The sequence below is a fragment of the Protopterus annectens genome, chromosome 8.part0 (genome assembly GCF_019279795.1).
Source record: "Protopterus annectens isolate FY-2018-M chromosome 8.part0, PAN1.0, whole genome shotgun sequence".
NCBI lineage: Eukaryota > Metazoa > Chordata > Ceratodontiformes > Protopteridae > Protopterus > Protopterus annectens.
In genome coordinates, this window is record NC_056741.1 from 677,558,159 (window position 1) to 677,585,381 (window position 27,223).

Below are 27,223 nucleotides of genomic sequence, written 5' to 3' on the forward strand. Positions count from 1 at the left end.
TTTGCCATGGCCTGGGCATACTGGGCACACCTCCTTCTGCCTACTGGGGTAGGCTCAGGTTGTTCCTCCTCCAAGTCACTCTGTGCCTGTACAGGCCTTGGCAATGTTGGGGCCTGTGTGGCCCTGCCCAGTGCTGTTCCTGCTGCAGCTGTTTCCACAGGATCATATTGTGTAGTATGGCACATACAATGACAATGTGGGTACATGTAGCTGGTGAGTACTGCAAGGCTCCACCCGATGTGTCCAGGCACTGGAACAGTGATTTGAGCATCCCAAACACACTCTCTATTATGATTCTGGTCTGTGCGTGTGCCTCATTATGGAGTTCTTGTTCAAGTGCGTGTGGATTTCTGATGGGTGTCATCAGCCATGGCTCCAGTGCGGAACCAGCATCCTTGACTAGGTGGCCATAAGGGATGTCCCCATTGGCAAATCTGGTAGAGCTGTGTCATATGCCAGATGTGGGAGTCGTGATAGCTTCCAGGGCAGCCAGCACACACATTCATTATAATGCCCTGGGCATCTCACAAGACCAGGCATTGGATGGAGGGGAAGCCCTTGTGGTTGATGTAGACCCTACCTCGCTCACCAGGTGGTGCTTTGATGAATATGTGTGTGCATTTTATAGCACCCACTACCTCATGGTATTTTGCTATTTGGTGGAAGAGACGCATATTGCTAGTTAATGCCTCATGGCTGTTGTGGAAATATACGTGCTCACTGGCATGTGCTGACATAGCATCCAGGAACTGGTGGAGTACCCTGGATGCTGATGCCTGTGAGATCCCCATGATATCCCCAGTTGGTAACTGGAAGGTACCTGTGGCTATTATTCTTAGGCCTACATACCTTGGTATCCAATGGGATGGGTTCCCCTCTTTTAGTTCTGTGTGTGATTCTTGGCTGGCACAGCTCAACAATTTGCTGTAGGAGGTCCCTGTCCACCCTATAGCGCTCCATTATCTCCAGCTCATGTAGCCCCTGGTAGGTTACCCTGGGTCTGTACACTCTTCTCCTCACTGTGGGTTGGTCATCAGCATTCTCATCCTCACCACCCTTAGCCTCTTCCACATGTTGATTTATGATAGCTGCTGCAGCCCCTATCATTTTGTTGCTTTTGTTTGGTAAAATTTCCCTGCTTGTGTACACTGGTGGTGTAGAGTTTGTGAGAAAAAGCCGAGGGAAAGATGTTTGCATAGTTTATAGTGGTGTGCTGGGCTGGGCTGCTGCCTGTGTAATTGGCTGATTTTGATACATTTCACCTGCCAGCTATGCTAGCTCTGCTTGATTACCTTCTTACTGCTGTTTTCCCTTCCCATTGCTTTCCTGTTTAAGCCCATGGGTGTGCCGTGCAAACACAGTGCTCAGATGTGCACAGAGCTGCTATTTCCTGGTTTACTTTTTTTTCCCTTTAAAACATGGTGCACGGTGAGCACACCTGCTTAGGCAATGTAAAGTATACTTGGCAGATTCAGACACACCTCCTTGCTTAGCTCTGCTAAGCTAAGGGTAAACCTGAGACACAGGGCTCAAATAAGCTTACAGTATGCCTGACACACTCCTCTATGATGTCAGCTAGCTTTTAGGCTTGCACCATGGTCTTCCAGCACCATCACGGTTGGGAACTCCCCTCATTTGCATAGGATTGCCTGCTAATGCCTAGTTACAAGTCTGACACTGAGCCTTCCCCCTTAGCAATCACTATTCACTGGCCATGTTGTCTTATGCCTGCCATTGAGTATAATGGCAAAATTGTGATTTTGGATAGCATGCTTGTTTCAAGTTTTTTTTTTTTATTTTCGGCCCAATCCCATTTGTGTGCCGCTGCTCTATGCTTAAACAGCTGAAATCAGCTAAAAAACATTAAAGTTGTTTTTTTTTTATTTTTGTAACTATTTTCCATGCCAATGGCCATATATTTCGCCATTGGCATGTTTTCCACATTATATGCACCCTTTATTTGGAGCTGTCATGGCTCCGTTTTGTAGTATGCAGAAATGTACTCGGTTACTAAACGATTACATTTCTGCAGACTACACCTATCCTGCATGGCCATCTGCCAGCTACCTGGATCACAAATTCACCTCATTTGTATGTTTTTTATCTGCAAATGAGGTAATTTGCTTACAGGAGCTGTGGCCATGCAGGAATAGTGCAGAAGCACTCGTACATGTCCCGGGAGCTTATTCCTGGATCACACGGCACATATATTGCCTCCAGCCGCTCCTGCACTATTCCTGCATGCCATGCAGAGCTTGCTGAATCCTGGGGAATGTCAGTAATATTTTAAACAAATGGAACTCTAAGGGCAGTATTCATAGTCATTAACACAAATGCATTAGGGAATGTGGGGGTAAGTGCAGATCTCATAGAGGCCTTTTACACCAATCCACTTTGTTGTCAAATGTTGTTATGCAAATGACCAGATAATGAGATGGCAATAAGAAGTGATGTAAATGTTCATATGCTAATTAAGTCTATTTTGTGTCATTTACAATAAATAGCCATATTTTCCAGATTTCGCACACTTGTTCTAGATGCAGTATAAAAAACAAAGCATTGACAAATGTATCAGAGATGCAACTAGCAAAATGTTATAGCTTGAGATGAGCTTTGCTATTTCTAGGTCAAAGTTGCCTACCTTGGCAGGGCCAAAACTGCTTGCACCAAGAGGTGCTCACCCACGAAGAAAGCACAAATATAAACAAAGGATTACTCATTATAACTTTAATTAAGGAATCCTTTCTAGGTTTAGAGTGGGCAAGGACATAATAAAGATCTTATTGGACATGCTTGACCCCCATAGAGGCACTGGATGAATGCATGGACTTCGTATTAATGTGGACAGTAAAGTACGTATACCCCTCATTACACTTGCTATGGTGGCTTTCCAGCAATAGTCTGAGAAGATCTTGGGGAGCTCACAGGCTTTTGCTTTTGGGATGCTTACACCTCAAGACCAAGCTTGGACTATACATGCCTTTTATGAAATGACACATCTCACTGAGGTACTTGATGTGATATATTGCAACATGTCACAATTAAGGCACCTCCCGATCAACAAAGTGAGTAGTACCACAATAAGAAGGGCTTCTATTCTATCTGTTGGCAGGTAGTATGCGATGCATGGGGTGCATCACCACGGTCTCTGCCAAGTATTCTGACAATTCACATGATTCCCATATCTGGCACACTAACTGACTTTATCATCTCTTTCTGCATAGATGGATGTTCATTTGTCAACTTGTTGGCAAGTTGATTTTTTTTAAATAAGTAGTTATGCATGTTAAACATAACTACTGTATATTAATCTGCATTTTCTTTTTGTCTCCTCTCTTTTCTCTCCTTTTATTTCATAAGAGGATGCTGAATTTCCACAGGAGCCATGTCTCATGACTCCTGTTAGAAATCCACCTGGAACTGCAGAGGAGAAATATAACATATCCTTGTCCCAAAAACTATTTTTGTGGTTGAGAGGGTGTTTGGCCTCCTGAAGAGCCATTTCAGGTTTCTGTATGAGTCTGTGGATGCCCTTCAGTATGCTCCAACTACTATATGTAGGATGTTCACTACCTGTTGCATTATGCATAATATGATTATGCACCAAGTTGGTGGTGAAGTGACCCATGCTGTCACTGCATCTCCCAGTTCTAGTCCCACTATGACTAATGTTGACCAGCCAGCAACAGTAGTAGGCAGCCCATGTGGAAGTTTGTGCATCTTCTTTCACCTGGATCTCAAATAGATTACAAACAGTAGAGGGCCCAGTGCAGATTCTTGTGGTACCCCACTGGTAACTGGTCATCTGATGGATGTGGACTCCCCAGCTTTGACAGTGTACATTCTGTTAGTGAACCAGTTGGCTATCCATCTAGTGATGTATGGGTTGATCCCCATCTGGGACACTTTATCAGTGCATCCCTGAATGGTGGATTGTGTCAAAAGCCTTGGCTAAATCAAGATAGGTGGTATGTACTGCTTTGTCCTCATCCAGGGCTTTGGTGACATTCTCAAAGAAGTCCACCAGGTTTAATAAGCATTATATACCCTTGATAAAACCAAATTGGGTCAGGTTAAGAGTTTGCAGGTTGCCTGTGTCTTGTTGATAAGGTCCATGGGGATTTTTTTTCCATGGCCTTATAGATAAGGCTGGTTAGGCTTATGGGTTGATAGTTTCCTGGGTTGGTTGATTGACTCCCTTTGTGAAAGGTGATTTCTGTTGTTTGTCTCCACATTTTGATGGAACAAAGCCAGTGCTCAGGCTATGGTTAGAATGCCAAGTGGTTCAGCTAGGTCTTCTTTTAGATTGTTTAGTAAGCAACCTGGATTTATCTGATCCCATAGAGGCTGTGTTTTTAGACAGTGCTTGTATGACCTATTCTTTGTAGTTACTCAGTAGAGGACTGATGTCAAGAATGTTTTGAGGTATGGCAGGTGAGGATAGGAGGATGAAGTTATTGCCAAATCTGTAAGCTAGCAGGTTAGCAATTTCCCCAGGTTCAGTGTGAGTGGTACTGTCCACTATAAGTTCAGCACACAGCTGGGCATTCCCTTTTAGGTTTTGCACGTACCTAAAGAATGCATTATGGTTGTATTTAGCTATGGATGTTAATTTAGTCTCATAACTAGCCTTAGATGACTTTACAAAATATCTGATTTGCTTGTTCAAGCTGTGGAGTGTTTTCTTCCTCTGTTGAGTAAGTTCCTTCTTGTTCTTAGATATCAGTTTATTTCTTTTGTTATATAATTTATTTATACTTACAGTTCACTAGGGTGGCTTGTTTTTTTGAAGGACCTGGTTTTAGCCCTGTCATGTACAGCTGAGTTAATGCATTTGTTTAAGTGGCTATATAGAGCATTTGTGTACTCTTCTCCATAGGATTGTTGGCTGTGTTAGCAGGGGCTTTGAAACTTTTTATACCATTGCTTAGTAGGCAATAGTTTGCTTTAGAGAACTTGTTTCTATTTTGTTTTTTTGCTCCTGTAGGGGTGTCAGGTCTGATCTTTACTTCAGATGAGACTACTTTATGATCTGACTTTATCATGGAGGATAACACACATGGGATAGTGCAGTGACCTCCCCATATTGGTGAATACTAGGTCTAGGACATTTGTGCCCCTTGTGGGGGTACATACCAACTGTTCCAGGGCATTTTAATTAACAAAATCCAGGGACTTCAGAGCAATCATGCTTGTGCTCATGTAGGTTGCCCAATTGATGAAAGGATAGTTGAACTCTTCCATGACCAAGGTGTTTGGCTGTATACTGAGTAACTTTTGTAAGTCCAGGTAGGTGGTGTGCTTCTCCTGGTTCATGGTGGGGGGTATGTAGCTAGCGATGATGTGGTAGGGTATTTTGCCTATAATAATTTTCACCTGCAGTAGCTCAAGAGTGTCATCCTGTTTCAGCAGTCTCGAGGTGTTTGTTTTTAATGAAGATGGATACACCTCCACCTTTGGTTCTTTCATGCTTGTTTTGAGATCTGAACTTGTGAAAGGCATTGCAGCATTGTATGGCCAGGGTGTTCTCTGCGGTCTTGAACCAAGTCTTAGTGATTGCACAGACATCAACATCTTCCAAGGTGAGTAGTGCTTCCAAGGAGTGCAGTTTACTGTTTAGGCTCCTAGCATTAAGTAGCATCATGTTGTCTCTAGTGGATTTCTTTATGTCAGTAGTTTTGCTGTTTTTGACATTGCCTAATAAAGGCACTATAGGAAGGCAAGCATCTTTGCCAGTATCCAAAAGCCTTGAGCAGACAGGTGAAGGCCATCTGTGGCAAAACTGTGTGGTCTGTCGATCATGTCTTCACAGGCTGTCGGATATTGGATCCCCATGGAGTGACACCAGAAGCCAAGCCAATTATTAAAATCAGTCATTTTTTCTCTGTATTGTGGTATCATCCTAGGTGAAGGTAGTATGTCGCTTAGGGCTAGGGACATACTTGCCAGGGACACATAATTTGAGAGTTCAGTCATTTCTCTCTTCATATAGTCCAGAGAGGTATGTCTCAATCTATTCACTCCAACATGTACTGTGACAGCTTCATAATGATAATTGTTGTTGAGTGACTTGAGTGCTTGTGTAATTTGACAGATCCTGGCACCTATCAGGCAGCTGACTGTGAACTTCTCCTTTTGAAACCTGGTGAGGGGACATCTTTGTTTCTCACTTTTGAGTCCCCTATGACTAGGACATTAGCTTTTGAGGTGTTTTGCCATAGGGGCTTAATTGTTGAGATACAGATATGTATTCTGTTATGTGCAGTGGTGGATTCTCTTCACGTACCAGTATGTGTAGGTTGTTTGTGCTTGGGAGGTCTCTGTTCTTTTAGAAGGTTCTTAGGGAGTGCTTCTGTGTATGTGGGTTTACATGTCTTGACCTTATCTTGTGTGAGTGGACAGGTGTGGGTGCTGACAACCTGATTGATGTCTTGTTTATTGTTACATGAGAGGACTGATTCTAGTTTCATGGTATAGTTACATCTCTCACATACTGTATTTGTTTGTCTTATGAGCAAGTAGTTGTCAGTATACATGAGGCAATTGCTACTCTGCCTCAGGATGCCCATGTCAATCAGTCTGGCTGGAAAATGTTGGGACATTGACTGCCCATAGTAGCAGGTAATTCTTAAGTACTAATTTCTGAGAGGGCTAAGTAGATCAGGTGTTACTCTGTGATTAACAAGGAACTTATTCTACAGAAGATCAGGGATGGTAAGTGGGGTGATGCTGCTTCGTGCCCTGCTGAGTTGCCTGCAGTGCAGCAGCAAACCATTTTATTTTTCTCTTATACAGGTTCATATCCCTCAGGAGCAGACCAAAGACATATCTACCAGGCTAGGGAGAGATCACCACCTGCCTTTCTGGGGACATTCTCGCAGGGTCAGATTGGAGGTGCCAGTCTTGCAGGCACTTTGGCATCTGGTACCCTGGCAAGCCTCATTGAAGAGAGACTTCAGAGTTTTGTTGTGGAGATACTGGAAGAGGTGGTGGACATGAGATTTCAGCCAGTCAAGGCCTCTCTTCATTTGGAGAAGACATGCTCACCCAGTTGGTACTGACCACCATGCCAACAAAATCCCCTACCCCATCAACACCAGGGACCTCAACTGTAACATTATCTGGCAGAATATGTGCTTGAGGCTCTGTGACTGGGTACACAGTTGGGACTTCTTCAGCCCTTCTTGCCTTACCATATCTCCTTCACCCTATTCCCTTTTTTCCCTCCCATACTACACTCTTACAAAAAACAAAAAAAAAAATGAAAAATAGAGGGGTCTATACTCCAACAAAAGCATAATGCCCATCCTCTCTCACAGTTGTTTCCCTTGTGTGTTCACTTATTTGTTTTGTCTCCCTTCTTTTTTTTTAATCTGTCCTATCACCCCCTTTCTATTCTTAAACAAAACCATCAGGGTATCCAAAGAAGGATGCCTGTATATGAAATAATTCTAACCCCTTTACTTAAAAAACACTTTTAGCTACTGTGCTGTCCAGAGATTTGCTATAATGCTTTTAACAGGACTGCACTCCGCCATGCTTGCCTGTGATATGCCAAGGTACATGCCATTAATGATTCCACAAAATACTTCACATTATGAAAAGACAAAGTTTGTACAAGCTACATGTTTACAGAAAATGGGTAAGATTATAGAAAATGCTTTGTTTTTCCATATTCAGTGCAACTACATTATGCTGACCTTATTTGCATATCTGCCTAGCTCTGCTGTCTTCAAATGTGTGCACTTGCACAGCCCCAGACTATGAATACTGCCCTAAATCTGTAATGCAGCTAATATTGTTAGAATTTCAATTACTATGAACAGATAACATCAATATTTTAGATCCATTAAGAATCAAGCTATTTGACAAAAGATTCACTATTGTGTCTATTGGGCAACAATTAAACTGGATATCTTTAAACTTTTGTTGGCATGGTTGTGGCAGAGTTGCTAATTGGTATCATGTGGTAGTAATGTTTAAGAATTGCTTGTTGGTTGGAGGAAACTTTGCATTTTGTTAATTTGATTCTTAAAACTAAAAATTCTCTAAATTTGTCCTATACTGTTTGGTTGCTTCCTTATATTCCAGAAATTACTGGTAAAATGACAAAAATTATTGCTATATCCATTATGGTTACAAAAGGAGATCTTCTAAGTTATTGGAATCAAGAGATTAGTCAAAGTTATTTTTTTCAGCAGACAGACTGTGGTCACTGTTTATCTGATGTATTTCTTTCTCTCTCTCACTTTCTCCTGAAGGTAAGGGTTATGGGAAGTATTCAAGACCAGTTACTGTACATTATGAAGGTAAATTGATTTGTATAATTCATAAAACTATCAGTAAAAAGAGAATATAAAAAGCATAAAGTAATTTTCCCTAACACATACCTCAGAGACTCCAATATATCTGGTTGCTACATGTTCAGGTAGGCCATATCTACCGGCACACTCCTATCAATTTCTCTTATAGCACAGACATAAAAGTACAACAGGTTTGACTGAGAACTGCTATTAGCCATGCATCCATGCTGACTATTCTCCTACAGACAGCTGGCCTCTAGAAAAGAAAATTATTTTTTCAGGATTCTCTTGAATTATTTTGTTTCTAACTGCTGATAGTTTAATGGACTTGCAGGTCCCTGGGTTGTTTCGAATTTCCTCTTGTACAAGAGAGCCCTTCGTCCTGCCATCCAGTCCTTAGTCATTTGCTAAAAACATGCATTGGATGATCTGCCAGTGCACTCTCCAGTCTCCTCATAATCATGAAAGGCAGCTCATCTAGTTACTGTACTTTACCTTCTCCTTGGGGAATTTGTCCCCCATAGCCTTCTTTTTTCATTTTTGGGGTATGCACACTAATGCCTCTACCCACTATGCCCTACTTACCTCCCAGCATGATGTACTCTCAGTGCTTTCCTTTATGAGTAGTAAATCAATGTATTAATTCAATACCTCTGCTTCTTCACAATATTCAGTGATTTCCCACCCCATACTTGTTTGTTCATCCCAAATAGGTCTAACCCTTCCATTATTCATCCCCTTACATTCTTAAATAAGTCTTTGACCACCCCCCCAAAAAAACTTCTGCCAACTCCTTATCAGTTTGCCCTCATTGCTAGCCTCACATTCCTGTGTTGTTATATAGTCCTATTCCTCTTTTGCTTTTTGCATCTTTCTCAAATCCTTGCTCATAAACTTTACTGTAGCATCTCTGGGCTATTCTTATAGCTTGATTACTCACCTCTGACTCTTACTACATTACAGTTTATATTGCACAGGACAGGTATCTTTTGAATTCCCCTCCCCAGCACACACATGCACTTAACATTAAGCCAATTTCCATAATCCCTTTAAACACTCATGTAAGATGTTATTTATAGGTTAATGGGAAGCAGTCATGCTTAATGCATTTGTCCAGACATGTAGAGTGAATGCTGTTAAGCCATATTACTATTTTTCATTTCCATGTAAATGTTTAATTATTTTTTTAATTATTTAGACTATTGTTATTCTTTATGCAATAATTTATTGCAAACTCTTAGAAACTTCTGATGCACAAATCTATTTCTATCCTGGCTGTTAATATCAATATTAACAGGAGTTCCCCAGACCTTGTGTTTGGTCTACTGTTTATGTACTTTAGATAAAGAAATTTAATGGAAATGGTATATTAAAAAGAACAGAAGATTAGATTTATATAAAATGTTTAATAACACATTTTTTTTACTCAGTTTTCATAATATAGGTAGCTATCTTAATTTATTATTTTTAGTCCAATACATTTGCACTGTAGCTAATTGGTTTACATGTTTTGACAAATAAAACAAAACGAAAATGCTTAAATTATGTTCTTGCATCCTTCAATGACCATAAATGAGAGCGAATGACATTTACCCATGATTGTCTTTCAAATGTTTGTTGACAAAGTCATCTCTCAGAGCTGCTGTTGCATTGGACTCCAAAGGGAGAGTGCTTGTCACACAAAAAAAGGGGCCTTCATATATCTGCATGTCAACATTCTGCAAACTGTTTGCAATATTGACTGCAGTATAAATGCCGAATTTGAGTTAACTGAAGCAATCTCATTCAAATGGCCATTTGGTGAAATCTTCACTGCTTCATCACTAAGAACATTTTTGAAAGAGCAAGAGTTTATGTTATTTTCCGAAACTGTTCAGCTTTTGTTCTGGTATATTTACTTTTGGAGAGTTGGAGAGCACAGTAGGTATGTCCCCTATAAAAACACTGCTTACTAATGCAACAGCCCTGATTCAGATGAAGCGACAATTTAACAAGTTTGCATACAATAATGCATTAATTAATATTGCTTAGTAAACCTCTGAGAAAGAATTTAAACAGTTTTGTGGTTAAATTATGTTACACAAATCATGTACTGCCACTGAAAATGACATCAGACATTTTATTTCAAACTGCATGGTTAGTGTTTAGGGTATTCCTTGCTTAAGAATCATTATGCAAATAGAGTCAGAGGAGCTACTATTTTTGATAGCAGCCTTTTTCTTTGTTGCCTAGATGAAGCACCCGCATTATGTCATTGGCAGAGCAGTATTGTCAGTCTCCATAGAAGAAGGTCTGCATCACTTATCTCTACACAGAGTATGTTTCATCCATGTTAGATGGCAACTTTAACTGAATGTCAGAATAATATAATCCCTCTTGGAAAACACACTTAACTGGGCATCAGAATGTTTCATGTCTATTGAAAGGCACACATATTTAGACAGTAGAATATTTCATTTCTATTAGAAGACACACTTAATTGCATGTCAGAGTTTGAGCATCACTATTGGAAGTCACACTTAATTGGACACGAGAATGTTCATTCCCATTAGAAGACACACTTAGGGTACCAGATATTCACCATGAGAGGACTTTTTTTTTTACTTTATTATCCCTTAACCATAAGCTAGCCATTGGACCCAATGACATCAATTTCTTTAGTTTCCATCAAGCTATTTTCACCAAACAAGCTGATCATAGGAGCAGGTAATTTTTTGAGTGGTTACATTACCACAGAATGACATCATAACAGCTGGCTTAATGCCTAGTTTCCCGAGGAGTCTTTCTCATATTATATCATATCATATCATATCGTCATATCATATTATATCATATCATATCATATTGTATCATATGACAGCATATCACATCCTTTACAATAGATGGAGATAACTTATCTGTCATATATGACTGTTAGTACCAATAGCATTTTTGTAGCAAAATTTTTCACTTTCTTCACACTTCCTTTCCAAGAATGTATGCCACATTAATTAAGTCCATTATCCTAGTCACAAATACAAACATTAATAATCTGTTCTATTTGATCTTCACCTTCTCTGGTCAGTGCATAGACTTGTTATGTCCCTCTGTTTATGTTCTTTGCTCATAGATTCATAGATTCATTGATTGTTACTAGGTTAATAATCTGGGAGCCTTTCTACGTCTAGCCAAGTTTTTCTGCAAGAATACTGATGTCCTGTATCCAAATTAAACATTGAGAGCTAGTATTTATAACACACCTCTGTCTGTAAGGGACATGGTGGCAGTGAGGAGTAAATTTCCTATTCACCATCAGCTGGTCTAGGTTGCATTTAAATTGGATAAAAGATAAACTCAGCTTCACTTGGATGGGAAGCCTGTTCCATACAGGGGCACTACTGGGGCACATATCTGTCTCTCCAACATGTTCTAAGACACAGACACAATTTAGATCCCTAGACTTTGTGTTTCTGTAACTGTTTGACTTATAAATACGCAGGGAATCATAAGTGTGAGGATTGAGGATGCTTGTAAATCAGGCATAGATCACCCCTCAGTAGGAGGGTGAAGGGCTTTAAAGTGCTCTGTGTAAGGCAGGTTTGTTCCTCCTTGCTCCTTCCTCAATTCCCCCATTGTTGAGCTCTACTTCTTCACAATCTCCTTTTCTAATCATACATAGTCATGTAATATCCCCAATTTATATCCATACATCTAAGGAGAGCACTATGAGCTTCATTCTCATTGTCAACTCATTATCATAGCACCTCATAACACTCTATAGTATTTAATGTCTTCTGACACATTTTATCATTCTGCTGTAGCATAAATTATAACAAAAAAGTTTATATTGTCTTCTTTTTCACCACCAAATGATGGAAGGTGAATGGATACCTCTAATCCCTGACATTAGTAAGCACTGCTGTAAAGTAATTTAACAACAATTCATAAATTTTTTTCAGAATCATGTCATGGTTTAAAAAAAGTCCAGCATTAAAGGCACACAAAATCATGAGCAAAACCACAAGCTCAGGGAATCTTTGCAGCTACACAACAGTGATGCATGTATTTGTCAGCCCTGCTACCTTTAACATGTAAGTGTATATTCACAAAAGCTGTAGTGATTGTGGTAACAAAGGCTGAGTGCATATTGTGATAAGAACTTTTTAGTTGATTTTTCTTGTAGAATCAGAAATATTTTATAGAATATTTCTGTCAAAAACAAAAATAATGCTTTGTACAAGTATGTTACTGAAGTGGAACATGATGCCAGCTATAAATTTCAGGCTTTGGAGTAAGGTGAGAGATCTCCATTGGGAGATTATTCTATAATCTTCAAAAACAATTATGCTGGCAGATAGAAATGTGGATGAACAGGGAGGTAAATAGAATTCTTTGTCTGGGGTCTTGGCAAAAGCCAGAATTTATCCCCTGTCATTTTCTATAAAAAGGCAGGGGTTATATATTTTTTTTATTATTTAAGAAAAGAAGGGAGGGAAGGTAAAGTAAAAGTGGGTTAGGAGATTAAGCTGATAAATATGTTCTGTTTTATTTACCTGTTGAGAGAGCACAGTAGGTTTGTCAACTTTTAATTTTAATAAGCTTCCTTAATTTCTGACATCCTTAATGCTGTTTTTCACAGGGATTTCACTTTCAAGCTGGTCAATAATTCTCTTGTTTTCCCCTCCCCTGCTAGAATAGTTATATGAAAAAGGGAGTGTTTCCAGCATAGGTTCTTAAATATCAAGGAGAAAGCTTGTTCTAACCACTTTTGCAGCTTTTTTTCGCTACAAATTGAGTGAAAATTGTTCACTGGTAGTTCTGTTTCTTTTACTTCAGATAAGGTCATTAATATAATAAAAATAATAGACAGGAATTAACAATAACAGAACAACAGCTTTTTATGGCTATGAAAATATTAGGTATGCCTTGCTATTAGCCTGAATGATAGCTGGCTACATTGACAAAGTCACACTTCTTCAGCATTATGCTTTTTGGCAGCGTGAAAGCTCGAATATACAAAAAAAAAAATAAAATAAAACAGACAAAAAAAAAAAAAAAAAAAAAGAACTGAACATATTGAAAAACTTAGAGGGTTCATATCAGCGGTGCTTATTAATAGATGGAGCAAGGTTCACAGTAGCCAGTGTGCTAATTATGGGATCAAATGCTACAGAATTTAGGAAGGAGATTTGTGACTTGTTTTTAGAGGAAAGGCGGCAGTAAGGTAACCTTGTGCAGGTCCCCTGTTGCATCATTCCCAAACAGAGATCAGTGGAAAAAATTATAGGTTCATAGGTTCATAGGTTCATACTAGGCTATCTGCCCTAGGGCATTTATAAGCCTAGCCAGAGTGTGTTTGGCTTTCGCCACCCATTTTAAATTAATTTTGCTATGCCTTTTTTTGAGGTTAGTATAATGTGCCTCTGTCTAACAGTGACACAGAAGTGATAGCCAGGGTAAACCTACGATCTCCCATCCACTCATCAAGATTCCTCTTGAAGAGAGTCAATGTGGGACTCTGCCTAACCTGGACTGGGATTTTATTCCAGAGTGAAGGGAGCCTCTGGGTTATGAATCTGTCCCTCCAGCATGTTCTATTTATTTCAGTGCTGAGGTTCAAGTCTCTCGAGTGGGTAGCTAGATGGGATTTGGATTTTCTGAGGTGCAGCATGTCCATTAATTCCGGGTTGGACATGGCTTTATACGTCAGGCACAGATCGCCTCTGAGCAGGCGGTATGCCACTGAGTAGAGCTGGAGTTTCTTTAACTGGGCAGCATATGGCATCTGTTTGAGCCCTTTGATCCTCTTGGTGAGGTACTTTTGGGGTCTTTCCAGTTGCTGCAGGTGTCTGGTAAGGTACATCCCAAAATGGGCATTGTACTCAATTATGGGCCTGATGAGGGATGAGTAAAGAGGCACGATGACCTCCCCTGATCTAGATGTGAATCCCTTCATGATTAGGTGGGCTATATAAAATGTTTTTCTAACCACTTTGGCCACGTGGTTGTCAAATGAGAGATTGCTATCAACTTGGGTCTTCAGGTCCCTAATGACTTCTTCTGTACTTAATGGATTACCACCTGTGTGGTAATTTGTGGGCACTTTGTTTTTGCCAGAGGGGATGACTATACACTTTTTGGCGTTTAGCTTGAGGCCATGGCTCTGGCACCAGTTGTCTGTTTCTATGAGGCCCTTTTGGAGGATGCTTGTGTCGGCTGGAGAGTTGATTATGGCGCCCAGTTTGCAGTCATCTGCGAACTTGGTCAGCCACAGTCCTTCCGTGTTGGCCTGTACCGCTGAGAAATATATACCGAACAAGAGAGGTCCCAGGACTGAGCCTTGTGGGATGCCACTTGTAACTGGTTTGGAGTCTGACATGGCTCCAGCAATTCTAACCATGTGGGTTCTGTCCTTGAGCCAGTTTGCAACCCATCTAGTGACATAGGGGTTTATATTTAAGCTGGTGAGCTTATCTATAATGCCCGAGTGGGGTATTGTATCGAAGGCTTTTGCGAGGTCCAGGTAGGCTGTGTGGACCACCTTCCCCTCGTCAATGGCCTTGGTGACTGTTTCAAAGAAATCAACCAGGTTTAAGAGGCAGGATCTGCCCTTAACAAAGCCAAACTGGGTAGGATCCAGTGTCTGTAGGTCCCCAATATCTTTATTTATGAGGTCCATGATGATCCTTTCCATAGCTTTGCAGACCAAGCTAGTCAGGCTTATGGGGCGATAGTTTCCAGGATCCGTTGAGGCACCACCTTTGTGGAGAGGGACAACTGTTGCTGTACGCCACTCTTTGGGTACATATCCTGTAGTAAGGCTAAGATTGAACAGTAGTTTTATGTTTGGGTTTAGCTCTTCTTGGAGTTCATGTAGGATGCAGCCCTGGACACCATCTGGTCCCATTGATGCTGTGTTTTTTGCTTTGGAGAGGGCGGCTCTTACCTGAGCATCTGAGATGTCAGGGGGGCAGCACTCTGTTGGGATAGATATTTGCCCTTGTGGTGGGGAGAGGGGGGAGAAGTTTGCACTGAACCTGTCAGCTAGGATGTTGGCAATGTCTGTGGGCTCGGTGTATTTTTTGTCATTTTGGACTAATTCTGAGCATATCTGGGAATTCCCACCCAGGTTCCTAACATAACTAAAGAAAGCCTTGTGATTATCCTTAGTGTCCTGTGCAATTTTTCTCGAAGCTGGCCTTAGACGATTTTATGAGTGCCCGTAGTTTTTTGCTAATACTGATCAGAGATGCCTTCCCTTATTGGGATTTTGCTCTATCATGTAGTAGCTTCCTCCTTCTATTGTATAGTTTGTTTATGGCTGGGGTCCACCAGACAGGACGTCTGCCTTTGGGGGATTGGGTCTTGGTTTTATTTGGGATTGCATGATCCATGCATTCCTGAAGGTGTTCATAGAATGCATTTATAAAGGATTCTGCAGTCTGGGCCGTATTTACCACAGGCCCGGGGGCTTTGAAGGATTTCGCCTCGGTTTTCAGGCGTGTGAAATTTGCTTTAGAGAAGTTTTTCACTGTGGTTTTCTGGGCAGGGGGTGGGGTCGGGATGTGAATATCCAGTGAGATTAGTTTATGGTCTGATCTTACCAGTGAGGGATGCACTTCTGGTCTGGAGCATAGTGTCCCCATGTTGGTGATGATCAGGTCCAGTATGTTTTCCCTCTTGTGGGAGTGGTAACAAGTTGTTCCATAGCATTTGAGTTTATAAATTCTAGGAACCTTTGGGCTAGGGTGTTGGAGCTAGAGTAATGCTCCCAGTCTATGTTTGGGTAGTTGAAGTCGCCCAATATAATGGTGTTTGGAGAGACCTTCATATTTTCCAGTATTCTCAGGAAGGCCAAGTGGGGTTCCTGTGTTTGGAGGGTGGTCTGTAGCAGGCTATAAACTGGAAGGCAGTTTTACCCACTGTTAGTTGCACATGGATAGTCTCTGATGCTTCGTGCTGTGCCACCAACCTGGAGGTGTGGGTATCTTTGTGAATATTGATACTCCCCCTCCTTTGTGGTTCGGTCCAAGTTTTGGGGCTGAAAAGCATGGTATGAGGTATAACCTGGTAGTGCTGGGGTGCTCTCGGGAGCCTTGAACCAGGTTTCTGTTACTGCACAGATATCGATGTTCTCCATGCTAAGGAGAGTTTTGAGTGCATGCATCTTGAGGTTTAGACTTCTGGCGTTGAGTAGCATTACTCTTAGTTTCTTATCCCTTGTGATACTTATGGAGGTGGGTTTGTCTTTTGAGCCTTGCCTAAAAAAGGCACTATGGGGGTAGCAAGAGCCTTTGCCAATATCCAAAAGCCCAGGGTGACAGGTGCAAGCTGTCCCTGGCTTAAGCATCATGGCTTGTCGAGCATGTCATCCCAGGCTGACAGGCATTGATCCCCTTTGAATGACACCAACACTTAAGCCAATTGTTGAAATTGATCATCTTGTCTTCATATTGTGGCATCATTCTTGGTGAGGGTAAGATGCTACTCAAGGTCAGGGTCTTACCGGCCTGGGCTACATGCTCAGAGAGCTCCTCTATGTCTCTTTTCATGTAGTCCAGGGAGGTACGTCTCAGGTCATTCACACCAGCATGGACAATGACTGAGTCATATTTGTACTTGCCTTGGAGTGACCTGAGTGCTTGTGTTATGTGGCGGATCCTAGCACCCGACAGACAGCTCACCGTGACCTTCTCCTTGTTCAGCCTGGTGAGCGGGTCGTCAGTGTGCCTGACGATAGAGTCACCTATTACAAGTGTATCAGGTGTGTTGTTTAGCCTTAAGGGCTGTGACTGTTCGGCACACTAGCTTTGTCAGCTATATGTTGCACGTGTTTTGTTTTCGGGTAGCGGTTGCTTGGGTGTCTGCTTTGGAGGTCTCTGCTGCTTAGGCAGATTTTTATTTAGAGCCTCTGAGTATGTTTTTGTGTATTTATGTGTTTGGTTTGTTGTCGTGGTAGGTCTATGTGAGACTGGAATTGTAGTGAGTGTGGTTTCCTTCTCCTCCTGACTGGTTACGCCAGTAATAAGTTGAGAGAGCTTAGCCTCCAGTTTGGCTATATGGTTGCATCTCTCACATGTGTTGAAATTTGTTGGGAGGAGGAGAGGGTTGTCTGTGTACATGAGGCAGTTGTAACATTGCCTCAAGATTCCCAGATTCACCAGCTGGACCAGAGAGGAGATTGACAACTGACCTTTGGACATGCTAGAATAGTATTGGGAATTCCTTTATAATTGAAAAAAAAGGGCCAATGGGGAACAAGGTACTCAAGGGGAGTTTGTGAGGGTGTAGTGCTTTTAATTTTTTAGAGCTGACTTATATAATTGCTTTAGTGAGCAAATTCCCAAAATCTGGTTTGGTAGACATTATGCACATAATCAACAAGTTTATTTAGGCCAGCTCTGGTATATAATCCCAGTAAAAGAGGATCTGTACATTAACTTGTTAATGATATTTTCAGGTCATTGCAGCTTCTATGTCTAAGATGCCATCAGTCAAAAAAATTGGTGCTACCAGCCAGTATGCTAGAGGGCAACAGTTCAGCCAACAGACGAATGCACAGGCCATGCACTTGTGCCATAGAAGTAAGAATAATTGACTCTAACCCAGTCTTCTGTGAAGATGCAACATCAGTAAGAACAAGGTAATGAGGTGCAGGATTTAGAGGGAGGCTTGGGACATATCAGTTAGAGGAGGAGTGCATTGCTAAAATTTTAGATGTATTGTTGGAGGGCAGGAGCTCAAAGATTTTAATTTGATGGTACACAAGGGTAGGAGAAAAGATACACAAGTCTTGTTGCTAGGACTAGGCATTGGCATTACCTTTCACACTCATGCCTAGGGCAAGATCTGCTTGTGTCATCCAATCAGGTTGTGTAGCAAGCTGTGATACCTTCCTTGGGGTACCTTTTATACACTTCACTCTATGTATTGCAGCTCATATTCCCACTATCTGTTAAGGATAAGATTTTAAATGATGAGTATGTGGATGTTTTTGACTTGGTGGATCAGGATGGCATCCAAAGGATATAAGGAGCTGAGGTAGGGGGTTTTAAAGATTTCATGGCAGATTAGGCACACTTGGGGTAGAAACAGAATAGCTCCTCCTGATTGCATAACTGGGACAATTGTCAGGTGGGGTTTGTATACTATATGGCTGTCATTATAGAAAGGGAACCTCACCAAGCCCTCACACTTCTGCCATATTATCTCAACATCATGGAAGCTTACCTCCTACACAGTGGATGGCATGGTTTTATTATGAGAACCAAATCACTACAGCAGTATAAGCAATAACCTTCAGCTAGATGGTTCAGCAAGCAGCTTATGACTAAGATTCTAGCCACATTCCAACAGCATGAAGAGCATATGTTCCAGCATAAACTACTCATATGCTTCATAAAATGAGTTACTACTAATAGTCAACAAGAAATCATGCACATAACCAGTTATATTATAAACTAGTGAATTTTATTGTGGATAACACAACTAAGTGCTTCCATCCCTAATTGATTGGGGACTTCATCCAAGTTAAAACCATCACTTGAAAGTCTCAGTGTAAATAAACATTCACGAATCAAGATAACTGAGCATGTGATGATACAATAATCAAGAGAAATATATAATTACTCAATTAATATACATAAAAATATAAAAGAATAAAAAAATAAATAAATATGAATTTTAATCATAACCAGTCTATTGAGCATTGAAACATATAACAATGTACAAAAACCTCAAAATTAATTTCAAAATATGTTTTGGCTATTATATATTTATTTTGATTATTGTATCATTGCACATTCAATTATCTTGATGAAGTATTCATTAGGTGGCTGCTGATTGATGGATGCTTATTTAAATTGTTGCTTTCAAGTGATGGTTTTAAACTCTGATGAAGGCTCTGATCAATTAGGGACAAACGCGTATAGTTGTCTTATTTACAAAAAAAATTCATTAATTTGTAATACAACCAGTTACTTGCATGATTTGTTGTAGAATATGAGTAGTATCGCATTTTATGAAGTATATGAATAGTTTATGCTGAAACATACACTCTTCATTTTGTAGTTTTGGTATAGGTTCTGCACAGCTTAAAATCAATTTATTATTTAAAGTCAAACACGTTTCAGGAAACCTCACTTTAGCAAAAGTACTTCTTTGTTTGCAGGTCCCATTTGTTTCATTGATTGTCTCTGGATGCAAAGGCAGAACCTTGAGTTGCCCTCTCCTGGGTACAGTTGATTGGAGAAGAATGATTACTTGGCTGATATGCAAATCATGGGCTGATAATACAGTGAAGTCATTTGGGGCTACTTTAGATGCTTTACAGAGTTTCTGGAAGTACTCCCCCCAAGACAGAATGCCCCCCACCCATTTTGAGTGGCTCATTTTCTGTGGTCTTACTGCTGTAAGAGGGTGGCTGTTAGGGCCATTCACATCTATCTGGCTGCTCTTAATGCTAGATTCATCAGATTTTACAAAATGTTGGTTCATCAGTAGGATCCTAAAAGGTTGGTAGAGGGTCTTGAGCAGAGTCAGAAATGCCAGAAGGGCCATAAGAAAAAAAGGTACTGCAAACAGCTTTGTTAAGGTTGCACAAGACTTCAGAGTGCTATAGTTTTCACTGTTTTTTTTCTTTTAAGATTTGGGAATTGCTTTCAACCTTATTTTGGCAAGTTGTGACTCTCAGCCCTAAGTCAGTCTCCATATAGAGTTGTAGGTCTAAAACTATCCAAGGGAGTAAGGATCAGGAAATCTGGTTGAATATGTACCATCGCCAACTTTTATGCCCAGTTTATTGGTTGCATACCATTAGGAGCATTTCATGTTTTGCTTCTCTACAAGATTTATATTTTAAGTTGCCCTCTTGGTGGCATGTGACTCCTAATGACTTAGATGAGTTGTGGAAGGGATTGCTATATCAAAAAGCACCCTTGGTTGGGTTTCATCACATTGTTATGTAAGTATCCAATTTGGCTAGTGAGAGCAATTCTGTACAAATTATGAAGAGGGCTGGGCCTAGATCCTCTGCTTCACTTTAAATTACAAATATTAATACAAGTAGTCCTGTTAACAGGTGTGAGGACAGCAATTGTAAGTCACCCCTTTTTCATACGTTGATCAGCACTGTTGAACACAGGGACTTATCGGGATCTTATTTGATTTAATCCTGATGGAGTGCACTTGGCTCAAGTTGGTTTAGATTTGTTTAATGTGCATTTAACTTTATTTATTCAATCAAAAAGTTAACCCAGTGCTATATGACAATTCAGAAAAATGACAAAAATGATGTAATAATTTCTGTAACTATGGAAAGAAAGTTATTCTTTGGAGATGATCTATTGATGTTTGTTATACTATTTTTTCTGGGCTTTCATTTTGTAAGTAGACAGTCATAAAGTAAGTGATGGGTTAATGTTATATGCATAGTCAGCTGATTTTATGAGATACTACCAGGAGTTGGGAGAACAGGCTATGGATCAGCCAAGTAGGCAGATGCTGTGCAGCTTGCCTCATTAACTTCCTTCCTCATTTCCTGTCAAGTTGGTGGCTGTTTGTTAGGGAGGGAGTGGCATATTATATACTGATCAATACTTAGATAGTTGGAGCCTATTGTAGCTAGTATGGATGATCATGCCAGGGGAGTGTAGTAGATGCTATGTGGCCTGATGCCATCTGATAGTGGTATTTGAAAATGGCTGACACTTGAACTTGGTTGTGATGCCCCAGCACTGGCCCAGTAATCAAGGAGCCTCAATCCTCACCCCTGGCAACAGTGAGGGATGTACACACTCGAAGAATGACAAGTACACACTCAGTAAAGTGTAATTTTTCTTAAGAGCACACAGAGGCCACAGTCAGTCTGGGGCTGGTTTCTACCTCTTTCTCCAGATTCCCAATAAGACTCCCGACTGGCACAGCTATAGAGTTGAGAGCTCAGCTGAGTGGCCAAGCCAAGACCTCCAGCACTATCTCTGTCCAACCAGTGCTTCGTGTTACTGCCCAAGTGGCTGACACACACACACACACACACACACACACACACACACACACACACACACACACACACACACACCTGGAAAAGGCTGGCACAGGAATACTAGCTATGCCCCCTTATGCCCAGACTATAAGGTAGTTTTCATTGCCATCAGCCACTACTTATCAGCTACTTTAAGGCCCTTAGCAAAGGGTGTCCAATCCTACTGTGTAATGTTGCTATTAATCCAAATGGTAGTTTGATGAAGAGCAAGGCTATAAGTAGGGGCCTGCACAGTGTCATCAAGTAGATATGCAAGTACTCTAAGAACTTAAATATGTCTCACAGATACCAGCCACAAAGATAGATTTAAGTATATTTAATATAAATACTCAGTAAATCATCACATTAACTTCTGAGTTTAAAATCACAGGAAATATTTAAAACAACATTGCAGGACAGTCTCAAATAAATACAGAAAACATCTAAACTAATCTTTACTGTATTCCTAACTATATCTAAAATAATTACTATACCCTAGAAGCTTACTATTACGGCAAGGCAAGACATGTGGTGACTGGGTTTTCCAACTGATTGCCAGGTCAAAGACAAAATACAAAAGGCACTGTCTCTCTCTCAGAAAGTTCTTAAATTAATATCTCAAATATTGCTGCTCGGATACTTGCAGGATGACATCACTTTTGCCATCTGACTATCCCAGGTGAAAACCTCCATTGCTAGACACTGCCAGCATTTAGCATCTCTCTGTGAAAATACATAAATAAGGACTTCTCTTAGATCTAAGGAAAATGGTGAAAATTGTAACATAATTTACATTCCTCCACATGTAAAGACAATACAAAATCTTCTAGTTCTAGACATTCTGTCTGCTACTGCACTGAAACTGAGAGATAACCCCCCGGATTCACTAATCTTCTGTGCAGGACTACCTTAGCTGGCTGATAAGGGTGGGGCAATAGTAGTCATGTATTCCAGTTATTACTGGGCTGAGGGAAATAGGCAAATTACTAACTCTCAGCATTTTATGAACATGCCTATTGACCCCACCCTGAATTTTAACAAAGCAATTGATGAATTTTTGGAAAAAGCGGTGGATGAAGGCATTATCAGTGAAAGAGTTAGACAACATCTTACTGTAAGGGAGCCTGGTAAGAAATACCTATACCTTCTGCCTAAAATTCACAAAGATCTTAACCAGCCCCCTGGAAGACCAATTGTGTCGGGAATAGGGTCTCTTACTGAGCCTTTATCTCTGTTCTTGACTCAATATTTACAGCCGCTATTGCAACATGTTGGAGCTAGAATTAAAGATACAACTGAATTCCCACAGATAGTGTCTGATTCCCAGTTAGAGCCCAATTGGTTGATGTGCACTCTAGATGTCAAGTCACTTTATACCAGTATCCCTCATTGGGCAGGCTAGCAAGCCTTGGAGTACTGGCTTAATAGGGTGGAACTTTATACTCCAGGATTTAACACATCACTTGTGTGTTTGACGGAACACATCTTAACTAAAAATGTCTTCTATTTAAATGGTGAATGTTATTGGCAAACCCAAGGTACAGCTATGGGGGTATCTTTTGCCCCCATTTATGCTGATCTGTTCATGGGTTATATAGAGGATCAGATTATTTACAACGATGACCATAACATTTTCTTGCCGGAAATTAACATATGGAGAAGATTCCTGGAAGATTGTTGGCTGGTTTGGCGAGGGGACATCGACTATCTTATGGCATTTGTGCAATATATTAATGAAAACAAGTGGGGTATGGAGTTCACATTAATGTATAGTAGAGAGGAAATCAATTTCCTTGATGTTAGGATTTTGCATTTATCAGATCATACATTACACACCTCAGTATACAGAAAATGCCCACAATATAACAACTTGCTGTATGCATTTAGCCTTCATCCTAGGCACACTATCAGGAATATCCCAAAGTCTCAATTTCTGATGATCAGAAGAATTTGTTCTTCTGAAGAAGACTTCAATACCTTTAAGCAGGATCTTGCTAGCAGATTTTTTGACAGGGGATATAGAGGGAGTGATATTATTGGAGCAATCAATTGGGCCACTAATCAACAAAGATCTGAACTTTTGCAATATAGATCTAAAAAGTATAGAGTGGGGTCAGATACTATACAAATGGTGACTACATATGGCAGGATTGTGGGTTTATTGAGAAATGTAATTCATAAACATTGGAATATTCTTATATCCAATGATGAACTGGGCTCCATTTTAACTGAGAGGTGTCAGTTTTCTTTTCAAAAAGGGAAAACCTTGGGATCTCACTTTGCTCATTTTAAGAAAATCCATAGGGAGGATCAGGAAGGACAACCACTAACAATCACAGGAGACAGGCTTGTGGGTTCGTATCCTTGTGGACACTGTGTATTCTGTAAACACATGCTTAAGACCAAACAATTTACGAGCTGAAACACGAGTCTATTTTTTGATATACGTTTTTTTGCTAATTGTGGGTCGGATTGGGTGGTTTATTTGGTCAGTTGCACTTGTTCTGCCTTTTATGTGGGGCAGATGTCGAGATCTTTGCACTGTCACATGTCTGAGCACCTATGTGACATATGGAACCAAAGAATCACAAACCCTTTATACAGACATTCTCAAGTATATACAACAGCTAGGTTTACTTTTGCAGTAATAGATAAGGTCATGGGTAATCGATCCTTTAAAACAGGATGGCACTCTATTTTGAATCAAAAAGAAAGGAAATGGATTATTAAATTAGGGGCGTTATTCTCCCCAGGTCTGAATGACAAAATGTGATGTATTTATTAATTTCTCTTTTTGCTTCAAGTTTTTGCACTAATTATGGGTGGAAGTGATGTCATAAGAAATGATGGGACACTGAGTGTATTTAAACTAATGAATATGTATTTGGATATCACTGATGAAGGCTATTTGCCAAAACCGGTCTGGAATGTGATAAAAGTAAAACATTATTTTTGTCCTTGTGGTGCTGGCTTCTTTTATTTTAGATCTACTAAGTTTGTTTGGCCGATCACATCAGCTGTACTTACTAGCTAACTTGTAGGACTAAGAAACTGCAACCAGAAGTTAGCAGTGCTTACCTCCGTGCAAACATGCGGAAACCCACTTTCAACAGCTTTAAAGTGCCATACTCACTCTGTATCCAATGACCCATGTTATGTCCAGCAACAAAACAAACAGCCTCTGCAAGGTTGGAGCCCAGGACCCCGCACACCATAGACAAAGTGATTTATCACTAAGCCATGAGAAACATACATAGGTCTGATGTTTTTAGAAACATATCATCCAGCCCAGTCATGCAACAGTACAGAGAATGTATAATAACATCTAGATGTATGTGTGTGTGCAAATATATTAATATCTAAATAGATATAACATATCTATATATATATATATATATATATATATATATATATATAAATATATGTATATTTAGAAATATATACATATATATAAATATATATGAACATATATACATGCAATTGCCTACACTGACACATTTATATGTTTACACCTATATATCTACATATACACAGCAAGGTAAACATATGCAGACATATATATCTATGTAGGTTTATACGGACATAGTCATATATATGTAAGCAGATATATATATATATATATATATATATATATATATATATATATATATATATATAGGTGTATGTGGCCATACATCTGCAGATAGCAATGGTAGATTAACAAAAGCAAATATGTCCACATGCACTGTTAATGGGGTTGAGAGGCCCCAAACAATATACGTCTTGTACGAATAGGCACACACCCCCCCCCCACAGCCAAGCATGTCCACCCTGCAATACACTTCCAAGTGCTGCAGATCCCATAACCAGGACCTGACATGACATGGGCATAAGATGTTAACAGTACTACATCCCACCTGCATGATGTCAGGCTGGTATTGGCAACATATCATGCAGTACAGTCTGGCTCCCATAGGAAATGTAACATGTGGAAGCTATCAACATCCCCAGGATACATATACACAGACACATATATGCAGATATATATATATATATATATATATATATATATATATATATATATATATATATATATATATATATATATACATATACATGTGACTACACATACACACACAGCGATATGTACAGTAAGATACATATGTAGAAGATGAACAAAATATGGAACAGCCACTATGCCTACAGTTCACACCTGAACAACTGGACACTGTATGGACCACCCATACAAATGACAAACATTGCCTGCAACATATACCCACAGAGAGATCATAGGACAAAACTCGACACACAGGTTTGCAGAAATGGAAAACCTTTATTTGTGTACTATTACAGCTCTATATACTATTGCTACTGTAATTGGGATTGTCTTCACAGACATGGTGTGTGTGGGAGTTCACATCTTCTTTCCACATGTGTGCCATTGGCTACTGACAGACATCCTAAGGACATCATAGTAAAGTACCACTGCTAGCACGTACTGCCCCTGTTGACTGCAGCAGAGAAATTGGCCAATATGTGTGGACATTCTGACACACTCTGTACAGTCCAGAGGTATACACAGAACCCCTTAGTGCAAAACATGTGTAACATGCCTGACAATATGGATGTTATCAGCCATGTAAATGGGTATAACACATAATGACTGGTATACATATGCCACCATAGGTTATGCATTCACACACCCCTGTCTGGCCTGACATGTAATAACCACTGGTACAGGGGTGCCATGGCCACATACTACCCACTAGATATTGACATACATCTGTACAGCATCCCACTGCTCTGTCTGACATACATGACTGTTAATGGAGGCCCGGCAGCAGTACATCTGGCAAGTATCTGCACATGACATCTCACTGCGTAAGTACACTAAGCTGCTAGGCATGTAACAATGCACTGTGCAGGCTATAGGCAGACTGGCTCTACATTGGCTACATCTCCTATGGGGGAATGCACATGTACCTGCATATATAGCAGGCTGTACAGGCATGTAACAGCACAGGGTAAGATACACCTCTGTGAAAGTACATAACCACAACCAATGAAAACATAGCCACAGCCACATATGGCAAGCTAGCATAATATTACAGTATATGGACTATGTGTTCAACACCATCCTCATATGTGCCATTCACACACTAACCCTACATATACTGGGCCGCTACACAATTTGGTCTGATGGCTGACTGTGGTATGGAACATGTGTGTGTATGGCCCTATAAACATGCAAGTCAATATGGTAACATACAGTGGAGCAGCATGTAACATCAGATAGGACAGGACCTAGGACGATGACAACTACTACAGTCTGTACACAGGCCAAGGTACATATTAACAATACAAACACTGTCAACATTTGCTATAAGTACACAGACCTCAGTACTGTACAAACAACCACAGTATGTTCAGGTTATGTCATCAAATATTACTTCTACTGTACACTGGACTCTGCCCTTCTGAGCTGGGAATTTCTGGTTAAAGGTTTATAGTGCCTGAATAATAGAAACTTTATATCTTATTGGTGGTTCACCTTGTTTGCTCTCTAGCATAGACTAGATCCAGGCCTGCTGGATCTAGCTTTGTTTATGCTTTGTGTTGTTTTTTTTGTTTATTCCAAATTCCTATTTCCACCCATTCATAACTTCTCAAGCTATCTGATCACTAGTGTATTTTTCTGCATACTGTACTTTTTTTTTGTTTTTCTTTTGAAGTTTGTGTTGTAGTTTAGTGTTTTGTTGTTTGTTACTTTGTAGTTACACTCAAGTTACCTAGCACTTGCTGCACAAAAGCAATTATTAAAATTACTAAAAAAAAAACAAAAAAGCCCTCACTCTCCCCCTCCCCTTTGCCATTACTGGCCCTCTCCCAATATTATTCTATTCTCCTCGAGGTCAGTTCCCATCTCCTCTCCTCAGTCCAG